This window comes from Danio rerio, chromosome 3 (genome assembly GCF_049306965.1).
Source record: "Danio rerio strain Tuebingen ecotype United States chromosome 3, GRCz12tu, whole genome shotgun sequence".
NCBI classification, from domain to species: Eukaryota; Metazoa; Chordata; class Actinopteri; order Cypriniformes; family Danionidae; genus Danio; species Danio rerio.
The window spans coordinates 20816630-20840271 of NC_133178.1; the positions used below are offsets into that span (position 1 = coordinate 20816630).

Here is a 23642-nt window from a genome sequence, read left to right on the forward strand (position 1 = left end):
CTTCTGATGTTTTGAGGATGGAGTAATGGATGATGTCTGATAAATACCGGTGCAGTCTGAGTGATGCGGTTTCATGAAAGCATTGATTGTTCTACAGTTGATGAATTTTGATGTGCAGATGATTGTTACTCAGTAAGTGGCTGGTCCTTATGTCTGTGCACATTTTAAAGGGTAGATTAGTTCTCTACAGTTTAAGATCGCATTGATTTCTTTTGCTACAAAGTAAATTTCTTGATTATGAAGGTATGGGTTCATCTCTTGTTTATCATGGGTTTATCTCATATCCAAGGACACACACCCCACACACTTTCTAACATATATCAAGCCTTACCAAGGGCTGTGCCTTGCGTAATGCACTCAAATGTCAAAGGATTCTTCTTGAGAGGCAGTGAGTCAGTTTCTTAAATCCCTACACAGACTTTCTCAATCAAATCTTGGGGAGGTTTTGCCCATCCCAGCCTTCAGGAAAGAACTCACTGGGCAAATAAAGGGCAAAGATAAGATGCTGTTTACCTTGTACATCTTTTGGTGATTGTTTTAGGTTTATTTGTCCTAGCTAGTAATCCTCTGCATGATTATTGATCAAAGCATTGAGACTAAGTAGAGCTGCAATTTCCTCTTTGTCCTAAATTTGTATTTTTGCACATTAATCATCAACTCTATCACAACTTTTGCTGCGTCATTCTAGTTGAAGAGACAGTCCTTAGTCAGAAATGTTTTTCTTTTCTTTTTTTTTTTATACTAAGACTGCTCCATGAGGGATGAACCTACATACAGTAAAGTCACATGACTATTGCACAAGGACAAATAGGCTTACTTGTAGATTATGTGATAAACATAGTAAGGTGTGTTGGTGTTTACTTTTTTTAATCAAAACTTTGACTTCCATATATTCATAGATGCATCGTTTAGTGTGTGTTTGGTTCTTAGTTGAGATTTGAACAGATTGTGTTGTCGTGTTGAGCATCTCATGACGGCATGTTGTAGCTGCATGCAAGGTCTTTTTATTAATAGGTAATTTCATGCTGCGTAATCAACCATTAAAGCCAGTGTCTTGGCTAACTGATAGGTCACTTGAGCACAGTCTAAAGCAAAATAGTGGTACACGGTGAGTCATTTGTGTGTATTTTTGTTTTGGTTCATAGGTGGTAAAGAGAGTTGACTTTCCCAGAAGTATCAGACAGATGAATTCCATCCGATTTGATATGGTTGTTCGGGCTGGGCAATTAATTGAAAAGTAATTGACATCGACAAACAGAACCTATAATCGATCTAATTTTTCTGTGTCGATTCTTTCAATTACTTTCCCTACGTGTCACGTGACCACGCTAAGTTAAAGGCGGTGGCTGATCTCTGGTCAAGTAGGACAATAGATTCATTTTAGAGCCTTATTTTGCACTACATTGACGATGATTGGAAGCTGCGCCAGAGATGCCTTAAGACGCCAAATAAAACTCATCTGTGAACCTATAAGGGCAAAAATAATAATTGTTCATTAATCTTAATCAAGTTAAAATGTTCAATTAATCAAGATTTTAATTGTTATTAAATTATGTTAAGATGAGTAAGTTTGAGATTTTAAGTTGTTAATGTTTCTGTTTGGTAGATTTGAGCATTCTTGGCCTCGCAGTTTTGCAGATTTTTAGTGCAATTTTATTATTTTTTTTTATTTATTTATTTATTTTTTTACAACTCGTGTTCTGCGTCCTGATTGGCTGTAGACTGTTGTCAACCAATCTCCTCTGTGTCTGCTTACACTACAGAATGTGTACAGCTTGCAAATTTAACATGCATATTTGCAGTCGCTATCAGTGTGGGTTTCAGCAAGGATGCAAAAAAGGATTGTAACTGTCCGCAGCTAGACCATCATAAAGGGGGTCTCACACCAGATGCGCACACGTCTTCTAACACACCGGATATTTCTGCCGCGCCTCTAGACCGGCATCTGATTATTTAATTTTAAAAACTTGCAAATGTGCGACGCTGCCGATGTGCAAACACTTAAGGATGGAGTCTGATATAGCTTTGGTGGGGCATGGACTGTGGAAAAAAACATTACGCTGGATGCCAGCATTATCCGCACAAAAGCTAAAAGGTTTTAACCTTTTGCTGACAGCGTTGAATGTTTGCGCCTGACAACAGGTTTTGATCTTTGGTTTCTGTCTATAATACTGGACTTTTGAATGTTTTGAGAGTGTTTAAACGAGAGAAAAGTGTGAACATCTTAATGCCTGTCTGAGAAAAGTGTAAATAGAGTGTAGTGAGGGGTTGTACAGCCTTAAAACATCTATAATAATTGTAAAAAATAAAGCTAACTACTTCGCAGATTTTGCCATTTGCGGGTTATTTCTACAACGTAACTCCCCCTATTAATAAGAGACCACTGTATTTTTAAATATGACTGATGTTTTTTATGCTTTCCCCTAGAGTTCAGTCACTGCTAATAATTAACCCAGTTAGCCGAAGGTGGTCCGTATAGTGTTTGGATGCATTTCCCTCCTTCAATAAATCCTCAGTAAATAACAAAGTTTCCATGAAGACCAGCCTCAGCACACAAGCGTAACCTCATTTTTGTATCTTGCTAGTGTGTACCATTAGCTAACACTTAGCTTTTATGCATTTATCAAATGGCAGCATTCATTGTTTTTGTGCTGTAATCCTGTTAGCTAGAACCGGTTTCAATAAAAGGGAATAATTGAACTGGTTGAACATCAGTTGTGTGTTCATGTCATGCAGGGTTTTGTTCAAGACTCTTAAAAGCTTCTGACATTTACCCACCCAGATGTTAGAACTACTGTGGACCACTGAAAGAGACATTATGAATACTGTTGTAGACTATGACTTGTTTTTATAAGTCTTTTTAAAGGCTTGTTATGGCTGGGCGATTTGGCCTAAAATCAAAATCTTAATTAATTGACATGCAACATGTAGTTGCATTTTTTTTTTTTGAGAGGTTCGTAGGTATGCGACCATGCTTGTGTGCTCGACGCAGAAGTATAAATCAGCTTAAAAGAGTGGGGTAACCTGACTTCATACGTGGTAGGGAAATTAATCGAAAAAATGTACTTAAAAAAGATTAGATTTTTGGTTCTGAAGGTCGATTTCGATTACTTTGATTAATTGCCCAGCCCTAAGGCAATTCATACATTTCAAACTGATCGCAACATAAAGCTCAGTTGCAATCTCTTAAATCATTAAATTAGGCATGAGACGCTGATTGGCAGATAATCTGGATGTTTTGATTAACTTAAAAATGTAAAAATATATGATAAAGCTTTACGCTGCTACTCTAATTCTTTCTTTAATTATGCACTGACAGCCCATAAAACGTATTATCATAGAGGCTTGTACTTTTGCGTATGTCACTTTATTTTAAGTGAGAGATAAATAAATTTAAGTAACATTATTTGGCACTTGTGCTTTGTCTCCCAAAGAGACCATAATCTTCTGTATATGTATGTATAGATAATGTATAGATAATGAAAATCTACTGAAATATGAAAGAATTCAAGCCACACTTCTCATCATATAACATAAAACTCCTTACTCGCATAACCCCTTAAACCATTTGAAAAGCATTTTGTCTTTTACTATTATCAAAGTTTCCCCATCTGCGTGGTTTCTGGTTTTACCGGTCAACCTTCTAGGTCACATAGCAAGCTTGTCAAGTTTTTTGTTTTTTTTTGGTTCCCTCTCTAATTCATGTATATATTTTTTCACTTTCATAATGTTTTTTTCTTCTTCTTGTGTTCTTGTTTCACTAATTCAAAAGGCAATGACATTTCGATGTTTCAATTCTGATTTTTCATGTTTCATTCTCATGCTGTTGAGAACTGTAAGCAAACATCTACACAAGGCGTAGCCTTCGTTTACTTGCCCTTATGTAGTTTAAAACCTATATAGATATTTTTTCTTTTGTGTCACAAAAGGGCCTAAAAACTTTTCTTGTATGTAGAACTCTCACTTTATTCAGAATACCTTTTTTTGTGTTTTGCAGATGACATGGGTGTGGTTATGAATTATGATTATTGTTATCACAAATCAGTGATTATGGGTGATTTGGGTAAACTAAAGTAGGGCTGCACAATATATTGTTTCAGCATCTATATCGCAAATGTGTGCATCCACTATAATGACATTGCAGGATGTGCGATTTTGAGTTAGGATTATAATTAACTAAAAATTCACAGTTTAGTACACATGATTTGTTGTCATTGTGAATTTCAACCATACTCTATTAGTGTAAATTTTATTTTTACTTAGATGTGTTTTCAAAGTCTGTGACTAAGATTTAAAGCAAATTTATGCCTTTTGGGAACAAGAAATTATAAAGTTTGCCGTTTTGACAGATTAATTGTTTAATTCTTTATCAAATGAACCCTATCAGTGTTATTTCATATTTGATTATTGATTTTTTTTTTTCTTTACCTCTGTGTTGTAATATTCCAGCAAAACCCATAAAGCACTGTTTATTTAGTTTTTATCTGTGCTTTAATTTTTTAATTGCGTATATATTTGGATATTTTATGCTGATGTACTTTCCTACAAAGTCATCCCAATCAATGTAAAATTGTAAATTCTTCCTAAATAGTTACTTAAGTACTATTTTGAGATTATATTCATATCACTATATATATCGCAGAAATACAAAATATTGTAATGTCAGTTTTTACCAATATTGTCCAGCCCTAAACTGGTGTCATAAAACTTTAAACAGACAAATCTCTATTGGAGTTTATTGTCATTCTACTCTGCGTTTTTCAATTTTTCTTGCAATTTTTCTCCATTTTCTTTTCTTGCTTTTTTCTCATGGCCATTGATATCCTCATTTGCACTCTTAAATTCCTATGGAAACCATTTTGTAATATCCAAATGACATCTTGACCAAATGTGACCAAGGTAAGCCAGTTTGAACTGGACTTCTTAAGCTCTGCTTGCTCTTCGCTAGGGCTGTGCGAATTGGGGAAAATATCTATTTGCTTTTTTATTTCATTTTTTTCCCTGTAAAACAGGTTGAACTCGGGGAGTTTAGCTTATTATAAAACAACAAAAAAATATATAAAAATATAGAACACTTCGCAAACTTACTAACATGGCTGAAACAATTCTGAACTTCGCTATTGCTTGCTACTAGATTGAGTGTGACTGGCAATACTTTCAGTTGACATTTTTTAAGACACTCATAAGCCTGTGGTCTTTTTTTAGGTGCTAGTTGTATTTTTTGAAAGTGTGCTCGCTCAAATGGCTAGTAAGAAAGTCACACATTGGTCCACAACGGAAAAATTTAATAATATATTAATACATATAATAACACGCATACTAGTACTATATTTCAGCCTCTTGCGATTTAGCCAACTGCAACATTTAAAATCACGATTGCGATATTAATGGTATCACCGTCTGTACTTTTAACAATACAACACTACACTTTACTGCGGCACTCAAGCCTTGTCTGAGACCAGCATGCCCATAAAACCAACCAGACAACATATATTCTGTTTTTGTAGCATCTGTCACTTGAATCAATCGGTTATAATGAGCAATAAATTCAGCATTAAGGAAGCACTTTTTTTGGATCTGCTTCCGTGGCACTTTCTATGTTTATCTCTCTCGTTCTTTCTCAACATCCTCGGTGAAGGCTTTTGTGCTGCTTTTTCTGTATTCTTCTGCTGTCTCTTTTCTTTTTGCCCCATCTCCATCTGCTCTCTCCTACCCACACATTAAAATCAGACTAATGCTGCTTGTAATATAATCTCTGCCAGGAAAATATTCTGACTCTACATCCCGTCCACAGTCATGTGTCTGCACCTGTTCTCGTCCACATGTGTTGCCCATTTGTGCTTGCACACACATTAATACATCTGTTTGTACATTTAGGGCTGATAGACCTTCTAGGTTTTATTAAAAAATATTATACTGGCGTCATAAAGTGTAGACATAGAGAACTTAGATAAAAATGCTTAATTGGTTAATTGGGATTTCATTTTCTACCAATTTCCATGATCTATCATCGTTTAAGTTAACAATCAAATGAACATTAAGCTTAACAATGCAAGATTTCAGTGACACATTTTCATCTGAATGACTAAAACATTTTGTCACTTGTTCACCAAGTAATCTGATTTCATTTGTTGACAAATTTCATAATCAATAATTATCAGTTGTTTCGACCCTAAATTTAATTATAAATGCAATAACAAATATAGTACAGTGTCCCAAAAGCAACAATCTTATAATAAAATCTCATGCATGCTTGTTTTTTTTACTGCTGTATGATCTGCTCATGAGCCACAACTCTAATATACTAATATATAACACTAATATATCCCCAGTCATTACACTATCTGATACACTGGTTCAAAGCAAGATGAATAATTTGAATACCACAGCAGTTTTTTAGTCTTTATTATCCAATTTTGTTTTTGTCTGTTTGATTCTCTGATTATCTGGCATCAACACATTTTCACTCACAGAACTGCTGCTTTTCCATTGGATATTTTCTCTTTTTGCCCATCCTTTGTAGACCCTAGAGATGGTTGTGTGAAAATCCAGGTAGATAAGCCATTTCTGAAATACCCTAGATCAGGCTTTCTGACAACATGCCATATAAACAACCAAACAGCATTCAAAATCTTTTATTTCTCATTCATTTTCTCATATCGGCCTTAAGAATTTTTTCTTGACCACCTCTATATGCCTAGATGCATTAGATTGCTGCCATGCTGTCGAGTATGTGAACAAAGAGTTCTAATTTTCTGTAAGACATCTCCAGTGCCATAACAGTAATGCCGCTACAAAATTTGCACATTTAAGATATGGTTTCTTTAAAAAAATCAATGATCTTCACCGCCTGATTTATATATCAAATAGAATGGGTTTCAGACCTGACATGAAGAACTAAATTAAATTCTATTCTGCACCATATCTTTAGAATTTGGAAATTAACTTTATTACAGTATTTTCAGTGGAGATTCTGTAGTCGCCTACTCCTGACAGGGATTGCATTTAAACAGTTTTTCATCTCATTTTGCGCTTGAACAACTAAATGAATGCTTAAGTCTGTTTAACTGATTCTAGGTTAATTAAATTGCATTATTGATACTGTAAAAGAAACCTTATGAAATTAAAGTCACATTACCTTTCCCCGGAAGTTTATCAGTGGCTGAAAAACACTTGCTGTGGATATAGGCCAGTGACAACTTTGATATTAATATTTTTTTTGCTCCATTTCAAGGAAAAGAAAGACAGTATTCCAGCTGATATTGAAGCATTCTGTTTTTACACTTGAATCTACTCTACTCTATGGTAATATGTTCATCCATTGTTTTCAAAAATCCCATTTTAACATATTTTCTCAACATAGTACAGATTATCACCTAGCATTTTGAGTTTGTGCGTAATGTCCCACATCAGTGAGTACAGGAATTGAGAGATCTTAAATTGTGGCACTGTGGTTTCCGGTACACGTACACTCTCATACACACACAGTTCAAGAACAACAAACTGTCAGACAGCAAAACAGACAATGATTCTGGCTAAACGTGTGTTGTGCACTCCAAACTGCAGGGCGGGCAAATGTGTGTTGTTTGTCCACGTGCGTTCAGTATAGCCACTAACATGAATGAAAACCAGATATGGTAAGCATCCCAACAAGTCTGAAGTGATTGTAAGACTGTCTGTTGTGTTTGTAGTAGCCTGTAGCCAGCAGTAGAGAATAACTGGCTGGTTTTTAAAGGGCAAACCCAGCTGTGCACTGTACCCACTGCTCTCAGGGCTGTCACTAAGAAGCAGCTCTGTTCAGCTATCATTGTCCTTTGTCTACATGAGTAACATGTGCAATGATTTTTGGGAAATGAAGTCTGCGTATGAACACGTTCCATAATGTACTAATTCACCCCAAAAATGTTGTCATTTGCGTCATGTTGTTGTTTCAGGGCTGCACAAAATCTAAAAAAATTATGGTTCTTTTGATATTAGTATAGTATGGAAGTTTTTTCCTAACAAAATTAAAATGAAAACTCAAATGCTTAAAAGATCAAATGATAAATTAAATGCTCAAACTATAAATCAAATCCTTAAACCGACATCGCAAATGATGAATCAAATCCTCAAACCGACTCCGCAAATAGTGAATCAAATGCTCAAACTATAAATCAAATCCTCAAACTGACATCTAAAATGATGAATCAAAACCTCAAACTGACTCTGCAAATGGTGAATCAAATGCTCAAACAACTCCGCTAATGGTGAATCAAATCCTTAAACCGACTCCGCAAATGGTGAATCAAATGCTCAAACTGACATCACAAATGGTGAATCAAATCCTTAAACCGACTCTGCAAATGATAAATCAAATTCTCAAAATGACTCCGCAAATGGTGAATCCAATGCAAATGAGGTGTCAATCAACTAGCCTAGGCGGAGCTTTAACCTTTGGGAAATATTAATAAAAAAATCACAGAAGAGCAAATAATTTTGAGTTCAACTGATAATCGATTTGAATAATCGTGATTACAATAATGACCAAAATAATCGTGATTATGATTTTTCCCATAATCGAGCAGCCCTACGGCAGAATAATTACCTCAGACAAACACGGCACATGCAGACACTGCAGTGCTTTTTACTTTTCTTCGTAAACTTGTATCAGAGCGGCAGAAACAATTTCTCCATTTGTCATCCTTTGAGAAAACACTTGATGGTCGCCTAGTTATGAGAGACGACTGGGATGCGTGAATGCAAACCTCATTGTAAATGGTAAAGGAAGCCTTGCGCTCGTGCTCGTCACTTCAGGTCAGAATAACACATGCAACAATGAGTGCCGTGTAGCAGCAGTAAGGATGTTGTACATAATAAAGGATGTAAACATGTTGCCAAAGTGGCTTTTTGGTTTCTTTTCTTGTGCATCCTAGCCACTGGCTCCCCATCTGAAAGAGATTTAGCATAGGGGTAATGTAATCATTCAACTTTACAATCTGTAATGTTTCAGTGTGCATTTGTGCATAATGATGGCTGGTTCGTTTACTTGAAAGTTAAGATTTGTTTATGTTTTATTTACAGACTTTGATGTTTACTGTATTATTATTGATCACACCTTACAAATGTTGATCTACATTTACCATTGCACACACTTTGTAACATTTTATTCGTCAAGTTTAAGAGTCTCTTCAACACAAGTTTATTTTATTATAATGACATGAAATATTTTGTTTAAACATTTTTGTTTTTGACTATTGAAACTATTTGCCTTATAAATGTTGGTAAATTTAAAATAAAGTGGTTAAAAAATCAATGTTCTTATTAATATTCTTGTTCTAATAGTTTGTTAAAATTTATTCAATAATTATCGATATCGAATAAGAAACATATGTGTTGTTTTTTTTTGCAACATCGCCAAGCCCTTACTACTGCATAATATTTTTATGATCCTATGCCTCATATTTTTATGTGTACGCAAATTACCAGAATGTCGTTAAAGACTTGTTTTGTGTTATTCACTGGGAATGACTTAAGGAAAAGCTGTTTAAAAAGTTAAAACATCATCAACTTTCTAGTTTCTGCTGGTTTTTATCATCCGTCTCACTGAATTGCATGCATGTGGATCTATCCTTCGCCCCCTGCTAGCTTCCATCCCAAAGCTAATTGCAAAAGATTTAATTTACTTTTACCCACTGCCCAAGCACTGGTTTTATCCGCTTGAGTATGCATCCTAACCATTAGTGTAGAAACGGCAAATCAGCTCTCAAATGAATATTTAAGAGCATCCTTTTAAACATCAGTGCTGCTTTGAATCTGCCAGCAGCTTTTTCCATCCACCCTGTTGCCCTTTGGACAGCAGGATACAGCAGCCCACCATCTCTTGTGTCTTATTGGTGATGGCAGAGTATCTCCGTGGAAACCATGTAAGTGTGTGTGTGTGTGTGTGTGTGTGTGTGTGTGTGTGTGTGTGTGTGTGTGTGTGTGTGTGTGTGTGTGTGTGTGTGTGTGTGTGTGTGTTTCATTGTCAGATGTCTACCATGCTCTGGCCGTCTGGTGCTTATCCTGAGCTCATGTTCACGACCTTTCAGAGCTGCTGTTTTTATCACAGGCAGAAGTGTGGTAGAACTAACCTGCTCTTAGTATAAAAGACTTTCTGAAAGACTTTCTGCACTGTAAAATTGATGCTAGGTAGTTCGTGGGGAGAAACGGTGGTTAAATTGAGCCTGTGCTGTTTTTTTTTCAACCGTTTCTAAAGACCCTATGAAATTGCTTGACACTTTTCGTAGTCTGCACTTGACACATTTTCTTTTGAAATTTTCATATATATATATATATATATATATATATATATATATATATATATATATATATATATATTTATATATTTATATATTTATATTAGGGCTGAAATGATTCCTTGAGTAATTTGAGTTACTCAAATCTAAAATATGCGTAGAGGCAATTTTTTTTTTTTTATCCAGGCCATTATTTGTGACGCACAACCCGCTCTGGACAGGTGATGTAAACAGAAAAGATGCTACAGAAGGAAAACAGCACAGGGCAGAGGAGAAAAATCAAGCCAAAGAGAGTAACTGATTTTTTTCCCCACGTTTGGCATTTTAAACTAATGCGGTTTTCACACATATCGTCTTGCAAATAATATTTTTACCTCGTGCCTATATTAACTGGTTACTAGCGTAGGTTACCATTATATCCTCACATTGCACGCAGCTCCTGGAGCGTCTACAGCAATCATTTCCACCCTCAATCTGAAAGGATAGTTGTGCTGCAAGTGGCAATATTAACTGGTTACTAGCGTAGGTTACCATTATATCCTCACATTGCAGCAGCTCCTGGAGCGTCTACAGCAATCATTTCCACCCTCAATCTGAAAGGATAGTTGTGCTGCAAGTGGCAATAGCAGGTTGCTTGTGGCCAAAATGAACAATCATTGAAGCAAATATGTTATAATATAACAGTATCAGTATATAACATTAACAATGACACTATCCTATTCCTGAAATATTGCAGATATGATTTTCCCCTTCATAAAATCATTTGATATAGTTGAAGGACAGAGAGGAGAGATGCTTGTATATCAGCGGGGATTCGTATGACAGGGAAGGTGAAAAAACAAGGTGATATAAACAACTGTTCTTCATATCGCAACCATATCTCAACCTTAACAGAATTTTTTAGGATACATTTTTAGGATATACGGCTGGACTAATATACATCATATATAGTATATATTTCGACTAGAATAAAAGCAGTTTTTAAATGTTTTAAAGCCATTTATGGTCAAGATTATTAGCCCCTTTTAGCTATATAGTCTACAGAACATCGTTATACGACAACTTGCCTATTTACCCTAACCTGCCTATTTAACCTAATTAACCTAGTTAAGACTTTAAATTTCATTTAATCTGTACGGAAGTGTTTTGAAAAATATCTAGTCAAATATTATTTGCTGTCATCATGGCAAAGATAAAATAAATCAGTTAGTAGAAATAAGTTATTAACTATTATTTTTAGAAATGTGATAAAATCTCTCTGTTAAACAGAAATTGGAGAAGAAAAAAACTAATAATTCTGACTTCAGCTGTATTTCAGCATCGATATTGCAATGTGTGAATCTACAAAAGTAGCATTGCAGGATCTTCTGTGTTTAGTTCAGATTATAATAACCAGGCATAAAAGTTTAGGCTGAAAGATGTTGGAAAAATCTGATATCACGATATTTTGATTTTCTGCGAAAAGATAGTTTGAATGTCTCTGTTTGATGGTTTTCTTTCTAAACAGTATTCAGGGACAGAAATTGAATATTCACAATACAAAAAATGCTTCCTTTCAGTCTCATTTCTAGTCCAAACATCAAAAGAATTCTTAGATCAACTAAAAACTAATGTTTTGTTTTCACAGTCAGATAAAATGTCAAAATTAAGAGTTTATTTATTTATTTATTCATTTTTAGTCAAAACAAGCAAAGTTATCTTCCAGTAGGTTTAAGTGAAATAATCTTGTTCACTTTTGAAATGTAAATATTTGGACTTTACAGGACAAAAGTAAAAAATATAATATAAAAATAAATATTTTGCATCATGTAAATTCTATACAGTTGTTAAGTACAATTCTGTGTCTCCTGATCAACTATAATTCAGACTCAACATTGTATTTATTGGCAATGCACACATTGTGATATCGATGCTGAAATGAAACATTGTTCAGCACTAAACAATACTGTTAAACTCCTCAAACCATAAAGTGCTATTAATTATGTATGTTTCCTCTATTGTAATCATCTATTCTTGTCACTTATTTGTAATCCCCTACAAAATTATCCACATGCAACTTTCAAAGAGTTATTCAAGTCATCTTGTGAAATTATATTTAATTCCAATATATAGCAGAAAAACATATCACATTGTCACATTTTTCTTTGTAATCTTTAGACATTTTTATTACTATTTTAAATGTAGATAAATCCCTAAATCCCACCACAATCCAATTTTGCTTTTATGAGATTTTGAATCATTTCCTTTTATTTTTTTTCTGATAAAGTAGAGTTCTACCTACAGCAGAGATTTCTTTCCTCTTTCTCTCTGTAAGCTCACTATCATCTGTACCTGGCAGCGCCCGCAGAGCCTGGCCCATAATGAAAAGACTCCTCTGTGAAGGGTGTGTGTGTGTGTGTGTGCTCCTATGAATGTGTGTGGCACAGTGACTGAATTAAACCGTTCAACGTGTCTCATCTTTCGTAGGCCTGTTTTTGTTTTGTGATGAAATATGCAAGCCATCTTATCTGTGGTCGCATACCCTTTTCCCGAAGGTTTGTCTGGATTTTTCTGCTGGTGCGGGTCACGTTTAATGAATGTGTTGTCGCACACGTTTGGCTCTTTATTAGTATGACTCATCACTGTCGTGACGTCATTGAACACCCTCATCAAATACCTTCTCTTCCCCATTCGAATGAGGTTTTACTGCACATTATTTGACAGTTAATAGATTATTGCTAAAGCTAAAGTCCTTATGGATCTTTTGCTTATTCCCAGGTGGTCAAATTAACAGTGCAAGAACCTTCTAGAAGCAACACCACAAATAATGGTTCTCATTTACTGCTTTTAGGGCCCATATTCGTATGGAGCCTCTCAAAAACAAGCAAGCAGTTTATAGATGTGGCAGTACATCAACAAGCAGCTTTTTACTATTTGGGCTAGCTTTTTTGTGTCAGAGCCATAAACAACTGGAGTTTCTGTTAATGTGTCAGGCAGCTGTAGGACAGATACAAACCATGAGCAGCTTAGTGGATCAGTTTTTTTTTTTTTTTTTTTTTTTTTAAGATTAAACACTAACCACAGAGAATAAATTGATGGCTTTGAATTGCATGTTTGCCTAGGCTGTTAATTGGCAGTTGAATGGCCATTAGCTCTCTAACTGCTATATGGAGTGTTTGGCATTATTTTGATTGAAAAGTGTACACTTCTACTCTTGTGACCGTGGAATTATTTACCTGTTGTTTCATTTATATTTTTATAAGAACAAGCACATTACATATAACAAGAACCTGTTTCTTAATCTCTGTTTAGCACATTGTAATAGTGTTTCCTCCAGGATTTTTTCCAACTGTGGCGGCAGGCCTTTTTTACATAGATCTACCAACTACCTGTGGCGTTATTTCAATGACAAATGTGAGCGCAGTATTATAGGTGATCGCATTTATGTAATAGCCTACAGCATGCGAATCAGTTTCTTCTTGTGCACTCTCAAATAAATGCTGCTGAAGTGTGATTTAGTGCGTTTATGTAACAAGTTTGTCTCCAACATTTATTCGATTTGCTAGGAATATTTATGAATGCATCCAATAGACCTACAGTGCAGCATTAATGCATCCCGAAGTAAAGTGAAACGGCTGTACATCATGTTTGCTGGCCTCACGCATCATGCACCCGTCAGTCAGTTAGCACGTAACCTTAAAGGGTTAAACAAATGATGCTTAGCACTACTACTGTTACAGAAAAGTTCGAGCTGTTATAATTAACTTACCTTGTAATACGTTTTGGTGCCATTTTCACCTGCTATAAAAAAAAAAAAACAGGACTGATTGATTTAAATGAGAAGTTGCTATGTAGCCGTGGCGGGATCAATTTTGGTTTGGCGCCCCGCCATGGAAGAATTAATATAGTGGAAACCATGTAATAGTTTGTCATTTGTTATTAATGCAGTCACAGAAAAATACCTTTATTTTTGAGAGTGTAGTGAAAAAAAAGATACACAAGCTGTCACTGAGGTGATACCTTTTCAAAAGGTACACATTTGAACTTCAAGGGTCCATATTGGTACCTCAAAAGTATATATTAGTACCTAAAATTTTTTTAAGAGGAACCCTTTTGTACTTTTTAGGTACTAATATGCAACCTTGAGGTATTATGGACCTTTCAGGTACAAATTGTACCTTTTGAAAAGGTACCACCCCATTAACAGCTCATGTACCTTTATTTCTGAGTGTAGGAAATGTTATACTTCCCTTTTATTGCTTATTTTTAAGTCTAGCGGAACCTATAAACAATTTAATTCATGTTTATTTATATTGCACTTTTACAATGTAGATTGTGTCAAAGCAGCTTAACATAGACGTTCTAGAACATTGAAATGGTTTTAGTCCCCTAAAGACAAATTTACGACTAACTTGCCTGATCTTTCTGTATGCTGTATTTAAATGCAAACGCAAATGTCCTTGACGTAGTAACCTGCAGTGTGAATGCTATCTTCACTAACACACTAAATACTGTGGTACCCATCAAATAAAAAAAAAACACTAGAAAGAATAAAACTACAACTTGGTATAACAATCATACTCCCAATCTAGAAACAGCTACTCATACCTTAAACGTCAGTGGAAAAAACTAAATTAGAGGTCTTTAGAATTGCGTACATAGTATGTCCAGCTGAAGGTAGGCTCTAAAATCTGCCAGGGCTATCTCTGAATACTAAAATATCTCTGAATACTAATATCTTGCTGAATCCATACTATTAAAATGTAATGCTTCATTAATTAATACCCAAATGTTTTGTAGCTCTAAAACTAAAAGGGTGCTTTCACCTGTAGATATGTAGATCGATTGTTTTTTTTTTCAAAACAGGAATTAAAATTGTTACAATTTTGCTCTTTGTTTTTGGTGTGGTTCACTTTTCCATGGCTTTAATTTTGAATGATGACATGCACAGATTTAGTCACCAAATATAAATCAAAGTTAATACTTTCTCATACATAGCTGTTGACTTGAATTATGCCCTATAGGCTTTACATTATTGAGAGAAATAACAGATAAATCAAGACTGCAGTTCGGTTAATAGCTATGTTTCCATCCATCTATTTTTATATGCATTTTGGATATGTGCATAAAAAAACGGCTGATAGATGATGCGCATAAATTTAAAAATATATATATATTCAAAAACCGCTTGCACACAAACTACGATGGAAACACTTTTATTGAACAAGTTCCAGTATGCGCATTAAAAAAATACAAAACGATTTGGGCTGTGCAATTAATCGAAAATTCAATTTTGATTTTTTTTCTTCTTCTTACGATTATGAAAATGCATTAATGGAGACTAACGAAAATTGCATCATGTAAATAAGAATTTTTTCAGCTTATTTCTAAACATAATAGTTTTAATAACTCATTTCTAATAACTGATTTCTTTTATCTTTGCCATGATGACAGTAGAAGATTTTTCAAAATACAAGCATTCAGATTAAAGTGCAATTCAAAGGCTTAGTGTAATTAGGCAAGTCATTGTAAAACACTAGTTTCTTCTGCAGACAATCAAAAATATATATTGCTTAAGGGGACTAATAATATTGACCTTAAAATGGGTTTCAAAATATTTAAACCTGCTTTTATTCTAGTCAAAATAAAACAAATAAGCCTTTCTCCAGAAGAAAAAATATTAGAGGAAATACTGTTAAAATTCCTTGCTCTGTTAAACATCATTTGGGATATATTTATTTTTAAAAACAATAATTCTCAGGAGCGCTAATAATTTTGACTTCAACTGATAATCGTTTTGAATAATCGTGATTACAATTATGACCAAAATAATCGTGATTTATGATTTTCCCCAAAATCTAGCAGTCCTAATAACCATAATACATTGTGATATAGCCTGGTTTGTCAGTTTGTTGGATTATTTTGCTTTCTCACTATAATTGATCCACTCCAGAGTTTGTTTCAATTGAGCCGAGACAACCTCATTCAGGCGATCTCGCAACGATTGTTTTGGTGCGGATCTGAGCGCGATTGCTGGATTCACGTGCCAAATGAACCACCCTAAGGAGGCTAACATGCAGGTTCCGAAATAAACGCTTAGATGTGAAAGCACCCTTAAAGTATAATCTTTGTAATCTATACTTACAGGTTATACTTTAAGTGTACTTAAAGTATAATCTTTGTTATCTCTTTTCAATAAATCATTATTAAAGTTGGTTACATTTATTAATCATTTACATTTAATGGATTTGAAGATTCTACAGATTTTGTTCATTTATATTTTGACAGACTTTAATATGACTGTTTAATATAACTTTGTATTTAATGTATCCAAATTTCAATATTAAACATTTTAGTTTACATGAAATTGTACACTTTTTAGTTTGTTTTTAGCATTTTTCCTTTTTCTTTGTTTTTAATTGTTTTTTTTTAATATTGTTTATTTGTATAGTGCTGTAGTCTAGTATACTTGCCATCCTCTTTAATTGCTTTTGTTTTACAAAATATTAATTAATTTCATGTACTTATTTTTGGATGGGGTCTATGCTCATGAAATGGAGCATTTTTGAACTTTGTGCTGTATTAAAATGTCTGACTTTAGTTACTGATATCTCATGTGAGAAGGTTGTGCTCATGTTAGATTTTAAGTTAACTTGTAATCCTAAACCTGTTTAAAGCACTTAATCCTAAACCTATGGACAGACCTTAGTCCCTGGATGAGTTCCGTGTGTGTTTGTGTGTGTTTGATCAAGAAGCTGCACTAATGCGCTGCAGATAATCTTATTGTTTTTGAACATTGTCTGGGGACCACAATGCAAATTCCTGAGTTGCTGAACTATGCTGGTGAGGGAGAGAAAAAAATAAAACCGGAGTCTCTGCTCTCTTCCAGTGCTGGCTTTTAAACGCTACACTGGCTCCGTTTCAACTCCGTGCTTGCTGGATGATTGGACACGGTTCCACCAGGAACTACTTTTAAGAGGAGATCCTCTTGCTGAGTCTGAAACACTGCATTAACATCAGATCCTTTTGCTAAAATGTGTCCTTTTGCTGTTTGGAAGCTATACAGATATTTTTTAGTCTTGAGTGCTGAACCAAATTTCAGTTTTGCAACGCATTGACAAATATGAGCATTTTTTTGTTTGTTTTTTTTTGTTCTTGCTAACTGCTAAACAAGTAAACACACTCTTCAAATTAAACTCGTTTACTTCCACACTCATTTTTTTTTCTCCGTCCCACCGCAAGCATGAGAAGGCTGGCTGGACTCACATTGGCCAGCATTCACAGAGATTTTGGAAACTTGCAGGCACATGTGGTTGTGTTTTGCTGGCTGCTCAAGTAACTTAAAGTAGATGTAGTTTGTTTTTCAATCTAATGAAATGTGCTTGTCTGTACCAGATCTTAATAGTTTGCAGTGTTTTAAGGTCAATTGCTTTATCATCCCTTTGTTAAATAAATATTTATTTGGTGAATATGATTTTTAACTAAATTGGTAAATATTTTTTCTTTGTTATTGGTATTTAACAAGACCATACATGGCAGTATATTATGCAGAATTTAAAACGAGTTACAGACTGTCTTAGCTTTCTTACATTTCACTATCCCCTCAAAATAAATTACATAAAAATAACTTCTGAAAAAGGGGAAATAAATACAATTAACAGATCAAGCTAGGGTACAAATAAATTAGTAAATAATGCCTCATTTCCACTGAGTGGTACAGTACGGTATGGTCATCTTTATCAGGCTTTTGTCTCCATTGCCAAATGGTACCAATTGTACCCTTCTGGTCGCCCTGGTGTACGGCAAAAAATTGCAGTCGACATCCTTCATGCTTGAAGTTCACATATTGTATGAAGAACACTTCTTACTAAACAAGCGCTATATGTATATACACATAATACTTATGCATAAATGTTAGTTACTAACCTTTCTATGAGCAGGATTTGATTATACCTGCAGATCAATAATAATGTGAATCACTCTGATGTTTATGGACACATACAGAGCCTCTTACAGATCTGAAATGTTACCAATTACAAAAAAAATACCCCAAAACATGCATTTAAGCATTAATTGGGTTGATAAATGATACAAAATACATACAGTCGGTACAAACCTCTCATCTTTATTTTATACCAGCACATGTAACGTTAACTTCTTTTTTAAAAGAAATGGGGTATATGCCGAAGTATGCTAATAGGACTTTTAATTTGCCAGTAACCTGGGTTAAGCACTTCCGGTGAACTAAATGCCGTTGCAAAATCGGCGCGTTTAAGGTCTGTTTTCTTTAAAAATCAGCAATCTCCATTGGCTGAGTGTTATCCGATATGAAGTGGGTCATAGATTGTACAAAAAGCACCGCATTGAATTACATTATTTCCCGCCATGTCTTTATAATATGAGCATTTATTTCACCCCAGTATAGTAAATGGAGCTTCTGCGCTAGCCTGCCGATTCTGACGGTGTAGTTTATTTTCACTGCTGAAAGTCCAAACACTGAAGAGCGAATCCATCCAGATTTGAGAGATCCTGCAAGTAAACACCTTCTCTCTAACCATGTTCTTTAAGCTTTTTTTCTCACTGTGTGGACAGAAACTTCAAATGTGGCATAGAATGAAAATTAACCATCACTATTTCCTGTTTTTCATGTAAATCCTATGAGCGTAAAATCCCAGTGAAATGCAAAAAAAAAACGTATTTGAGCTGATGTCCAAGCTTTTTTTTTTTTTATAAATAATAAAGGGTACCTGAATGTTGCATCACTTCCTCAGGTTTTAAAGTATGCAAAATTTTAGATTTATTTTAGAAGTTGTAAAATGAGGCTCAAACCAAACGCGGTATGTGCTATACCGTATGCAATTTTTTGACAAAATGGTAGTTTCAGACAGACCGTTAAATCTAGAGCTGCAGTAAAGTTCAATATGTTAAAACTGTTTATTGTGACTATTAAAGCATGTTAAACTATTCTAATACACTAATTACAATTTTAAATAGCATCATAATGACCTCTTAAAAACATTCTTATTAAAACGATTAAGTTCTATATATGTTTGTCAACATATATCCAAACACATTTGTCCGGGTTTATGCGTCAGTGACTAAAACATGCTCGTTGTGCTAGCTCATCGTTGATCATTCAAGGCTTCTCGTAGGCTGTGAGTGATTACTTTTCATATCAGAGCGTGTTTGATGTCATACCAGCAGGTGTTTGCTGCATCACAGACGTGCACATTTCCAAATGCACTGTCAGATTCCTTCTTTAGAAGTTTGATCAAGCTGGATCTTATCTGAAGCTTGAGTGTGTCTGGTCTATTTGCTGTCTTGATTAGAGCACATGTTGCAAGAATTTAAATCCTCTCTCTGACCCTCACACTTATAGGAACATTGTGCTTATGCTTTTTAAGGCCTAGACAATCAATTCGTTGTGAATAGGGAAATTATGTTGCATACGTTTTTCTGAATGCATTGCGAATAGATTCTAAGCTTAGTTTAAATTAACTAGCGCTAGGTGGCTCTGTATGCTTTCCAAACACTCAACTGGCAGCTAGGCCTGTCACAATAATCTATATATCGACTTATCAATCAACACGAGGACGTTCTCAATTATTTTTAATAATGCAATATATATGGTCTATTCATGTACACCAATTTTAGCAACATTTTAGCTGACGTGCAACATCTCGATCTCTATTTAAGGTGTCAGTGACCGTATGATATAAAACCATGTAGTACTTACTATAAGTGAATGTAGTATATTTTCATGTGGGTGCCTGATGAATTAATACAGATCTGATACTTTTTTCTGTAGTACTTTTTACCATGCCCTTTTTTTAGTTAATAAATTGTTAAAATGACTAATTAAATGAAATATTCTTATTTAGGAGAGTACACTCTTCTAAAGAGTGAACTTGCTTTATGATGATGTTCTGTGTTAAAATGGTCTTACAATGACTAACATTGTTTATGGCAATACATTTCGGTGCTATATATCGCACCACAAATGCAGATACCATGACAGGCCTACCAGCAGCACCCTTATCAATCTTTACACATGCCACTTGAATGTAAAACAGTTTGTAAAGTTTATAACATTCATAAAATTAATGATTTAATGGAAACATTTGATTGAGTGGCAAAAGTGTTCAAAGTGAGCTATGGTTACAATAATCTTGTGGGAAAAAAAGCTGTCTCATTTTTAGAGGTTGCATCCTCAGAAGTATGCAGACTTTAAAGGTGAGTCCTTCAAAGTCCACACAAGCCGAACCAAGCTCATTTTGAATTGAGATAGCCTCGCTCAGAGGACAGATCTCAATGCCTTGCAACCTTAACAGCTGTCGTAAATAAGCAGTAATAAAATTTGCTATGACTTTTTTCAAAGTGATTTTAAAACTGATTTTAAGCAATCTGAAGCCGAAGCAATGTTTACAGAAGCTTGAAATATATTTTTCTTTGATCCATATGTACAACATAAAAATGTAAACTGTGAAATCACTGTTTTGTCATGTTATATTCTTTTTGTTTAGCAACATGTTTAGATATTCAAGTAAAATAAAACCTAATTCAAACATTTAATCTGGAGTTTACTTTTAAAAACGTCTTGCCGTTATTAGCGAGTGACAAATCTTGGGATGTTCGAGGGCGGAAAGGAAAGCATTTTGCGGCTGCATTTGCAGAAGCCTTCCAACTTTTTTCAAATGAGACTTTCGTTGTGCCGCGATGGCGGAGTGACCTTTGAATGTATCCTTTGGAGGATGCAGCCTCTGAAATGAGAAACAGCTATAGATATGTATCCACAGAAGCTTTTAAAAAATGCATATTGCTGAGTGTAAAGTGCACACTCAGAGCCTGGCTACGCTGCCTGCAATTTAAATATGCAACACATTCATTGACAAAAGGTAAAAAGCTTGGCTGCTTCACAATACCATGTGCCCTAAAAGCGTTATTGCAAGTAAATTTGACCAATTGCAATACATGACCGAGAGCACGATCACACTTTATTCTCACTAAGAGCTCATTCACACTAGGGTTGGGCCGATAGACGATGCCATCGTCCATCGCCAATGGCCAATAGACAACACGATGCTGAGCTGGCATAGCCGATCATTCGCCCCGTCGCAAACCCACTTGCGAAAAATACACACTTGAGCCCCATTTGCACTAATACGTCTTTGTGTTAAAATGGCATTTTAGAACGTAAATGATCCACATCCCCACATCGTGTTTTACCTAGCATTTCTGAACAGCCCTTCGTCCGCTGAGAACGCACATCACGTGACCACACAACACACACACACACACAGCAACACACTGTCATGCGCTCCTCTTAGCTCCAGAGCAGAGCGCACTTCGGACAGTTTATTTAGGATGTACCGCTGTACCACGTGTTAGTATAGTTGTTAAACGTGATATTCAGACATCCCAAGTCTCCCAGAAGTTCTGGGAGTTTCTATGCATTTGCGGGACTCAAAATCTCTGCAATTAGATATAGCTGCACTTGAACTTAACCAGTACAACAAAACACTATTGGCTGTTTTTTTTAAAGGGGGAGGAGCTATGTCATGTCCCACCCTCTCTTTGTGTTTCGATTGAGGTTACATCACACACCAACTAAAAGTCCATATTTCAAAGCACTTCACAGGAAGTTCACAATCACATGGTGTCTTCAAAAGATGCGAGACCTAAGTGTAATGGTCACTCGCATTCAACTAGTGTGTGTTTACATTGAAAAACAATAGAAATGTATCACATTGGAAAGAAAAGACGCAAGTATATAATTAAAAGCTAGCATAGAATGCCGTCTGCTGTAAAAAACTAAGCTCATAATTGGTTCCAGAGAGGATTGTGATGCCTTCCAAAAATCTAAGAACCAATTTATGAAACACAAAATATAGATTTGTCGTCCCATCTCTGAAAATTAAAACGTAATGCGATCTCAGATTGGTTTCAAATGATATTGTTTTAATAGCCACATAAATTTGTGTCTGTATTAATAGCTCATTAAATGTAGTGTGCTGCTAGGTAACAGCAACATCTTTTTGCCATATTTATTTCATGTACATCATTACTAGGGATGTGTACAAGTACAAATGTTAATAATTGACCAGCTAGTGTTCAGTAAGCCCTGTATAATTAGGCTGTGTCATGTCAACCAGATCCAGACACACTCCTTGGATGGGTGTCATATGTTAATAAAGGCATTTGAGTAGGACCTGAATGAAAAATGACATGCTTTAACTGTTTCTATGATAGAATATGGCAGTCGATGCTCCACATTTAAGAGTTCATAACTCTGATGTTAGAAATGTTTCGCAAAATGTCTATTTCACAGCATGCTGCAGTTTGTTGAGCCTTTTTTTCTCCTGCAACTGTTTACTAAAGCGCTCCTCTAACAAACAGGAACATTGCTCACAGCAGGCGATTTGACGTCTGATGGTTATTGTCTGCTATGTGAATTTGTAGAAAAGTGCTGCTTTGATAGCTGCGACAGCGGTGTTTAACTTTTCAGATAGGGTTTTACCTTTTTAGCCATTTGACGCATGAAGTATGCTGTGGTTCTTTTTTTATCTGACATTCACGCACAGTCCAGCACACAGCCTTTCAATTTCTGGAATTGAAGTCATTTTTTTTTACCATTTGAAACGTATTGCTACTTGTATAATACTAATAAGCAAAATATTAGCAAAGTAAATAAGAGGCACACGAGTATTTCCCACACACCTCAATTCAAAATTTTGCTTTATACTTTAGGTGTGATATTTATAACACATGCTGTTTACGGTCAATCCTACTGTTTTATATCTAACATGTTTTTCATTCCTTTTTGTGTTTTTAATACTGTTAAATGTGAATTTTTTTTTTTTTTTTTTTTTTTGGAGTGAGAGAAAACAAAAATACACATTAATAATGTTTTTCAATGTTTGGAGCTAAATATTTAAATTTGTGAATGAATTATGAAAAAGTTACTTTTATTATTATTATTATCATTATTATTAGAATTAGAAACTATTAGAATGACCACATTCTTTTAATCCATAACCTACAGAAGATAAAGTTGTATTTAATATGTACCTTAACAACATTTTTTTCCATTGTATTGCGATCTCCAAAATCCAGCAGTGATTTTATGGCATAATGTTAAACATTTACTCCTTTGTGCACTAATGTACATTTCAAAAAGGCCACAACTGAACATTTGAGGATGATCTCCAAATCAAAATTTCCTAAACAAATTAACAATAAACACAAAAAAAAATTATATGGTTAGACTGCTGCACTAGTATGTAGTTTCTATTGGTATGTTTACATTGTGTGCTGTTTGTGTGTTTATAAACATACTTGAGGATAGTGGGGATCGCGAGTCGCTGGAAAGTAAGGTGTACTGTTGTATGG

At 34.9% G+C, this 23642-nt stretch overlaps 1 protein-coding gene across 2 annotated transcripts in view; it reads left to right on the forward strand.

Annotated features, from left to right (window-relative positions):
* kansl1b (KAT8 regulatory NSL complex subunit 1b) overlaps positions 1 to 23642 on the forward strand; it is a 97015-nt gene that overhangs the window by 24499 nt on the left and 48874 nt on the right. The gene's annotated exons all lie outside the window — the stretch shown is intronic.